Source organism: Pocillopora damicornis, chromosome 11 (genome assembly GCF_964200805.1).
Source record: "Pocillopora damicornis chromosome 11, jaPocDami1.2, whole genome shotgun sequence".
In the NCBI taxonomy this organism is placed as follows: Eukaryota; Metazoa; Cnidaria; class Anthozoa; order Scleractinia; family Pocilloporidae; genus Pocillopora; species Pocillopora damicornis.
This window is the reverse complement of record NC_142680.1, coordinates 9,386,879-9,395,728: the sequence shown is the minus strand read 5'-3', so window position 1 is coordinate 9,395,728 and position 8,850 is coordinate 9,386,879. Positions and strand designations below refer to the sequence as shown.

The following is an 8,850-nucleotide window of genomic DNA, read 5'->3' as shown; positions in this document are numbered from 1 at the left end:
ATCTAATCAAGTTTCATTTCTAACTATCCGATAAGCTTTGAACCAATCCAACGTACCTGGTCTTGGAGAGATGATCACAACTTCATTGCCTCCCGATGCTCCAATTCCTGATGTTGATTGCCCTGTTAAGCATGAAACAAAAGCGAGATCAGGTTAAAATAAAGTCATTCTCTAGGAGAGTATTCTAGATTACTCAAGATCATCTTTCCATAGAAGCTGAAATTACTGATAATAAATCTACACCCTTTCGTAAGCTAACTGATTAGTGCCAATCACGTCTTTGCCTAGGAATGTTCTCCAATTATCGGTAAATGGCGGGTGCTCGATCGTCCAGGAAAAACCTTCGATGCTGAAACATGATGTTGATATTTTCATTAATAATCACCTACTGCACCACCTTGATCTCGATTCGTCGTGTCTGAAAAAAACATAAGACGTTATTAAGTCAAAAAGACACTGAATGATGTAGTTGAGCTAAGTGCCGTTTCGGCACAACATGACTCATAGATCTTATCATAATTTAAAACAAATGTCTCATTGAATGAGGCAGATATTCGTAACCGTAATTCAACTAGACATTGTTGTTATCAAATCCCGTGAAAAGACAGATATCTCTGAATACACTTTGAAACCGAATTTTCTACGCTGCCATCAGAAGACCTATTCGCCACATGTACCACGCACCAAACAGTAAAAATTTGATTCCATCTCGGGCCAATGCCCTCGCTACTCGCACATTGTGGCTCGTGTGGTACTCGCTTGTCATTCTTTCACTGGTTGAACTATATCTACACCTCACTTTACTTTTGGAAAATCGTGATTGAAAAAATGGTTCCAGGATATCGGGGCTGCTATTGCAGCGTGGATATGTCTTACCGTTATGCAAATGTCTTTTTCCCGGAGCCTTTTTACTGCTAAAGGTACTGACCTGCCCTGTTTTGTTTAGAATAATCTTACCTCGATCTAATCGCATGAACACCATACAGCAGCTTTTAAACATAGACTTCAGGGTCTACATTTTCGAACCACTCACAGTTCGATAAAAGTGCAAACTAAAAGTAAAGAAAAAACGGTTAATCAACATTTGTTTATTGGGATTATATTTTTAAGCCAAAACTTAACTATTTGTCGGCATTACCTCGACACTTGCCTTCTATTTAGATGCTGGCTGAAAGTAGTTAGTACAATATCCTGAAGATTAGCTGTACTGGAATTGTTGGGAAATTCCAGTTCTTTGACTCGTCCAGTACTTTCTAACACCCGCTGGATATTGGGACGTGGTACTCTTAGAAGATCACAGAATCGTAGCAATACGCGGAAAGAACGTTTCATATTTCTTGATCGTTTTGTCCCGCTCGTCGACAGTGCTTCTTGAGTAAGTGATCAGCATAAACCGCTCGAAAGAAATGAAACAATATAGAGAGCCGAAACCTTTCGAATATAGTCACATGTTAATGACATGACATTTAACAACCGACAGTTCATAACTGCTCATACTTTCTCGCTTTCACAGCTATCTGGATCTACCGGAATTACATGTGGGCGCTGGCAGTGCGAACATCACCTTTAGTCGTTTCCTGAACGATTCCATTTTTTCTCAGCGTAGCACTTTGCTAAACCTGTCGCACTTTGTAATATTACTTGTCGTACCTTGTAATAAAGAAAGCTGTTGCCCTTTGTAATAACAGACCATCGCACTTTGTAATAAAATGGCTTGTAGCACTTTGTAACTAAACTTAACAGATGATCGGATGGCATCGTAAAATGCTGGAAAGTTGATCTTCGGAATGCCAAAAAGTTGCCAAAAAATTAGCAAAAATTGAAATTGTTGCTACATAAATTTCTTGATATTTTTATATAAACGTTTACATAAAGCTTCATTTTTGGCCCTTCACAACAACTTCTAACATCGGTCAAGAAAAATAGGTAAGTTGCTCGCAAATATGAGGTCGAAATTTTTGGATAGGTAAGGTAACGCCCTTATCTAAAGAGGGTAAACACGTTACAGTTCTATCGCCATATAGGCCCTCTCTCAAACATAAAATAAAAATTAATATTAAAATATTTCTACACTGTCATTATAGAAGGATAAAAATTATTCATAGACACAATGTAACAAGCAAGCAAATATAGTTTTGAAAAACTATCTAGAATCTTATTTTAAAATCTAAACTATTTAAAAACATATTAGGTATCTAGAACAAGTTATTTTGGAGAATCGATATAAAAGGCTACTCAACTATTTAAAAGATATTCAAAATTTCCTATCTCTATTTTCTCAGCGATTAAATTCGTATACAATTTCTTTTTAACATTTATCGCTTTCTTTATGTCAAAAGACAGCTTGTTCCAATTTCCTATAGTTCGTACGCTAAAAGTCCGGCCTCCTTCTGTATTTTTCTTAAAAATAAGACAACGAAAAGAAAACTGAGAAGTCTAACGGCTAGCTGATTATCCGTTACAAGGACCGTTAGACAAGGGTCGTTATAGGTCGGCGAGACGTTGCCAAGTGACAGGTTATGTGTTCTAAAGGTCGATGAAAATTCAAGAAATTCGCATAAATCGGAGTTTTCTATGAAACCATTGATTTTTTCGTGCTTAACAAGTTCTGTAGGTCACCAAGACCGCAAAAGGTGCTCTAACGCCAAAAGTAGCTCAAAAGTCGCCAAGCTTAATTGGGACAGGCCTACAAGTGGCCCCAAGGACAACCACCATCCTTGTCAATATTTAATAACGATAATTGTAGCAAAGATTTGATACTAAATCTGTGACACCTAAACACATCAGGTACCCATGCATGTAACTTCCAATTCATGAACGCACGTGGAACTCCTCTGTCACGCCTTGCAAATACTTTACGCTTTCTTCACACTATGGATGAAAAACGAAAATAGACAATTTATTTATTATTTCGACTTAAGCAAACTTAATTACTCGACTTTACTGTAAAAACCTGCTGATGAAGTCTGCCATTGTCAGACGAAACGTTTAGCCTGGTTAAACAAATTTTTACTATAATAATTTAAGCTCGGGAAGTGCTATAGTTTATCAATTAAAGAAAAGTATTAAAAAATTCTTCATGAAAGAAACTGATTTTTCGAAACGAAATGCACTGGAACGCTATCAGCGAGACTTAAATAGTCATATCTTTGGTCATAATGTACACGGTTTGTGACAGTTAATCCTGATCCACGACATGATTCTTACTAACTACCTAAGATATGAATGAAACAAAAGTCCTCCAGATGGTCATCATACTTCTCCATGAGGGTTGGTCATCACACGAAATTAGGTTCTTCGTTGCTCGTACGCGTGTTATCAACAATATCTCAATAAATTTTGTTGTGCATACAGTAAACTCTCGCTTCGAGGAAACCCTACTGTTAAGGATAACCCGATCATACGGATAGCAGATAATTACCATTACATACTCGTTCGATACGGAATTAAATTTTGCTGAACGCTGGATATGGACACTATTTTCTTTTTGTCTCAAGGTCGTCCGCATTGATGGAGTAAACAATTGTACTTTCCAAGGAAGATTTTGCACCGGGAACGCCTCAACCTCGTCGTTGAGGGAAATATTAAGGTAATTTGGTTTGATTAACGGAGTTGATAACGTAAATTGGCCACCGTAAAGAGTTTGTAAACTGACGTTTCGAGCGTTACGCCCTTGTCATCAGCACTATACAATGAGTTTTTGCGAAAATGGCCCGTCGCAAATATAAGTTACTGTCATCTAAGGCTTTGTAAAGTCTCTTAATTTAATTTCAATTTGGAAAGAGCTCAGTTACGTCTGATAGTGATACCTGTGCCTTTTTATTGCTCTGAAAGGGCGACGAATATATTTTCATTGGTATTTTTGTAGTATTTTGCTGAAAACATGAATATAGATCTCGTAATCGTTGTCAAACCCGCCTTAGACATTCGTATGTGATCTCAGTCGCAGGCAAGCATTTTGCATTACGAATTTTCGATGGCAGTAGGCCGAGCCTCGAGATGAACAAAGAGTGAGAAGCAAGGACAAAAAGTTCTTGGCGATAATTAGTATCATCGTTATATTTGTTATGGTCTAATATTAATATTATTATTATTATTATTATTATCATTATTATTGTCGTTATTGACAGGGATGATGGTTATTCAGTTGGCTCTACTCTCCCTCCGACCATTCACATTACAAACAAAAGTGCGAGAGCTTTGAATGTGAATGTATGAAAATCATATAGGTGAACTGCGGATAAAGACGTAAATATGAAAGCGACCTTCGCAGTAGTGAACACTACCTCAGAAGTAGTGAAAATAAGGCCAGAAAAAATAAGGCCTGTTCGGGATTTGAACCCATGATCTCTGTGACACCGGTAGAGCACTGCACCGGTATCGCACAGGTAATGAGTTCAAATCCCGTACCAGCATGAATTTTTCAGGCCTTATTTTTGCTACTGCTCAGCTAGTTTCTTTTTCATGTTTAAGGCCAACGGCCGGGCTCCCGTGAGGGTCGTGCAATGCCCGCCGGACAACTAGTCTGTTCCAACTCATGGCTGGGAGTGCTATCCCCTAGGGTTGGGTTCACCATAATCCAGAGGGTCACTAGACACCAAGTACGTTGGGAATCGAACCCCACCTCCTAAAAATTAAACACACCCGTTCCAAAAATTAGCATACCCACTCAGTGTTCATTACGGTAAAGATCGTGTTCATATTCACAGCTTTTCAAATACAAGGTGCGACAAATGTTATTACAAAGTGCGAGTTAACAAATTCAGCAGAGTTTTTCATTATCTATAACTTTACAATGATCATAGAAATGACTTCCTCAACGTTCCAAACCTAAGTTAAGCAACGAGGCGCAGCTTGAATCTTGTTGACGTCATTTCTATTATCAATAAGGTTGTCGGTAATTTTTACGCAGCTAATACGCAAAAGTTTTCGAAAAATCACTCACACGTAACGTGATTGATCATTGCTGTGTTATTTGTGTTCCTGTTGTTTTTTTCACTTTGTTGTTGTTGTTTTTAATGTAATGAATTCTAAAATAAAATAGACTCTGTTACCCTGAATTAGTCTTATCGCCCATTTAGTTTTTATTTTGATGCCCTTTCTTCGGCATCGGCAAGTATTTCCACAATGTCGCCTACTTTCAATCTTCCTGACAGGCTTTCTTAAAATTCGGATATTGCTCACTGTCCATGGTTCATAAAATTTGAATTTGTTTTTACGGGAGAATTTTTTTTTTGCTGACAGCTATTGAAAAAAGCCCTTTAACAAGTACGAAAATTTTAGTACAAAATGCGACAGAACAAGGGGCCCCACTTAATGACACGCACCTTCGCATCTCGTTTCCACACTGTAGTAGCAGTTGTTGCAGTAGTCGTAGTAGTCGTAGTAGTCGTAGTATAAGTATAAATGAAGCCAACCAAGCATTTGAATAGCATATCAAGATGAATCTCATGGACATTAACATGCTCACTGATGGTATAGTCCTCAATGTGATAACTTGGCTGCAGCGGCAGAACTTAATAGCTAGCCCTCTGAGATATGTGCCATGTAATAGAGGAATGGAATTAGCAGAGAGAAATCCAAATCCCGTAGATGGCTATGCGCGGTAAGACTTGACAGTTCCAACACAAAGACTATTTTTAAAATTATCCACTCTATATTACTGACATACTACTATTAAACTAATATAGTTTTAAAAAAAGTGATAATTATAAACCAGAATTCTACCCGAGTTACACCACTGCTTTTTTTTTCGAGGAGATGCAGAGGGTTTAGAGGCAAGAAGTCTTTAAGAGAAGGCACTTTTTTAGCCGACTTTCCCAGTATTCCTTTAGAAAAACTCTTAATTGTAATCTACCTGTGGGGTCAGTGCGAGTTGCGCTCTAGAGTATCGTTCATGGTTGGATTGACCAAAAACTCCTTTGAACTTCTGGGCAACTTTAAAAGGAAATCAAACAATGTTCGGGCACATAAATGAATAAACTAGGCTTTCAAAAATTATTTACAAAGATTAAAACTGTGCTCGACCTTGAGGCACATGCGAAATTCTTATTCGACTTATAAAATGGTCAAATAGCGTCGAGCAACTCCCAACACTTGGCACAGTACCCGCCATTAAATCTGCTAAGAGGACTGGGTTTATCTGCCAGGAAGGTGCTTGATGTCACAAATATTAGATAAAAATTAAACTTTCTTTTGATGAACATAGGGGCAACTCTCAATCTCCAATTTAAAACATTTACTCGTTATAGTATCAAAGAGGGCGCAGGGCCAGTGATAAAGTGTAGGTATTTGGCGTGATCTCTTCGGAACACAGTCATAGTCGCGGCTACTTCTAAGTTGTGTAAAAAAGAGACCACCGAGAATTGTCCAATGTTCTGCAAAGGGTCCTCCTGCCTGGGTCAGAAGTACACACCGACGACTGGGCTGCCTACAGAAACCTTCATCTGTACGTGCCAAACGTAACCATGCACAGAGAAGGCATCATCGGATCCGATGGAGTCCGTTTGCTGACATTTTCACCCCTTTCACCACTCAACTTTGCTGTATATTTTCTAAATCTCTTGCGAAATGACACGCGGCGAGTCCGATGGCCTCTTGACACGACAACCCGTCTCCATCGGATCCGATGGAGTCCGTTTACCCACATTTTCCACTTCCTCCTCTACTCTACTTTGCCGTACATTTTCTAAGTCTCTCGCGAACTGACACGCGGCGAGTCCGATAGCCTCTTGCCACAGCAACCCGTCTCCATCGGATCCGATGGAGTCCGGCCGTTTGCCGACATGTATTTCCACCCAGTCCGCAACTCTATACTTTCTGTCTGGTTGTTCATAGCCTTTGTCCAACGGACTCAGTTTGGGTGTATTGGACAACTTTCACTCGTTCCAAAATCGCTCGACATCTTTTAGTGTGGGCCTACCACGAATGGTGTGTGCGTTTGTATGTGAGACGAACGTATGAGGCATTATTCTTTCCGGAGATTTCTTCACAGAACACTGCGGCATTCTGTATGGCTGTATTCCCAGTTTCTAGGGTCTTCGCTAGGAACGCCTGGAACTTTTGGTACGAAACCTATACATTTGACGACCAAATACGACGAAGAACGGCTTGCATTTTTAGACTCGAGCTTTCTTAGAGGTTCCTATAGGAGCTCGAATAAAAAGTCTTGACTGTGCTCTATTCTGTTTCAAAGCATGCAGGATTCGGCTTGAGCACGAAAGAAGCGTAGGGAGAAACACGAGACGTTGTCGGCTTGTAGCAACTGAACATCGATATATATATATTTCATTTTATCTCGTTTGCACGCTTTGTGTCATGTGATTTTACGAGACCTCGTGGTTACAAAAAGTAATAGATGGTTGAGTTGTGAAATACAGTAATTATCTTTGTGGTGGAAGCATTTTACTCGACAATTCTTTCTAGTCCTTCGAGCCGGATAACGCTAAGCGGTGGATAAGTCGGCGATTATTTTGTGTTCTTTGCGAATTTCTGTGGAAATGGACGAAAAATTGAGTAATTGGGGCGATCGACGAGATCCGCCATCAGTTGGACTGGAAAACGTGCCGAAGGTAAGTCAACCTGAAATTTCAGTCCAAACTTTCTTGAAAAGTAGGAGAAGATCACAATTTATGATCAGCTGAAAGGTTTAGCAGCTTTGATAGAACAGTGTGGCAAGTAGTAAAACTCGAATCAGTCGTATTATGGCCGAATTAAAGTCTTGTTTACAACAAGCCGAAGAATTTAATGTTTAATATCTGTCGTTTATTTCTGACTCCGAGCACGATAAAGTACTTGAATGGTACAATGTAGATCTTGTTAGAGTTACAGAAGCATTGGATGAAGTAGTAGAACATTTGAAGGCGAGAGCGAGTGAAGGCTCGTTTGTATTTAGTTCGAAGGCTTCGTTTAAGAGTAGGAGGGATCCGTTGGCTTTCAAAGCGAAAGCAGCCGCTGCAATAGCGTACGTCAAAAGGCAAAAGGTACTATCAAAGGAAAATTGCGAGAAATTGAAAATCAAGCTGAGTTACAGCGAAAAGTGTTTAAAGTTAAGGAAGAAGCTGAGCGAGTGCGATTAGAAGCAGAACTTGAACTTGAGAAACAACGTCCCACCTCTGAAGAAGCGCAGGAAATGAGACATTGGAAGCCCAAGCAGTTCGACTTAGCTGAAGTTCAAGCCGTACAAAACGACGAAGGTGGCCACGACAGTCTGGAGGGAAGACTTAAGGATTTCGAAGGTGAAGAAGAGCTCGAGCCAAGAATGTTCCGACTTAACTGGTTAACGGTGACAAGACTGAATACACTGTAACTCCGAAAGAAGATTCAGAAGTTCAGCCTTTGAAGGTAAAGTTTGGTAACCAGGAAACCCTTAGTCAGGCTAATGATGGAGTGCAAGCTGATTCGACCGTCAACAGAGTTATTTTGCGGTCTTGTTTAGACCTTCTACCAAAATTGAGGCTTGGCATCTTTGAGGGAACTCCATCCATTGGAGTGATTGGATTTCAATGTTTCAGTCGATTATAGATGACGTATTATTTCACTTTAGTATTTTTATTTTAGTTTGTGAAATATATCTTACGGCCTTACCTGTGCATTTAGCCTACGTGTAGCTATACCCTACCCCACCCCCCCTTAAGATGAAGCGGAAGGGAGGGAACGTCGACAAAAACCTGACACCAATTGTGTTCTTTGACGTCACTCTTTTGCAAGAAAATATGAATTGACTTCCTATTGGTTAACCCTTTTGTCGATTCTTTTGTGAATTCTGATTGGCTAGAGTTGGTAGTTTTCTTTCATGTACTAACGAAGAAGATGGTGAACAGAATGCTTTCATGGTCAACTTTTCAGACA

The 8,850-nt window shown here is 39.6% G+C and overlaps 1 long non-coding RNA gene across 2 annotated transcripts in view; it reads right to left on the bottom strand.

Moving 5' to 3' along the window:
- LOC149037364 (uncharacterized) overlaps positions 1-2,045 on the bottom strand; it is a 2,108-nt gene extending 63 nt beyond the window's left edge. The window contains exons 1-3 of one of the 2 annotated variants that reach the window (XR_016181258.1): positions 958-2,045; positions 386-418; positions 1-122 (exon numbers count right to left, since the gene is read on the bottom strand). The exon at positions 1-122 is cut by the window's left edge and continues 63 nt beyond it. This is a non-coding gene — a long non-coding RNA (uncharacterized LOC149037364). The remainder of the gene's footprint in view (positions 123-385; positions 419-957) is intronic. The other variant, XR_016181257.1, reaches the window with a different exon arrangement.
- Positions 2,046-8,850: the final 6,805 nt, after the last annotated feature.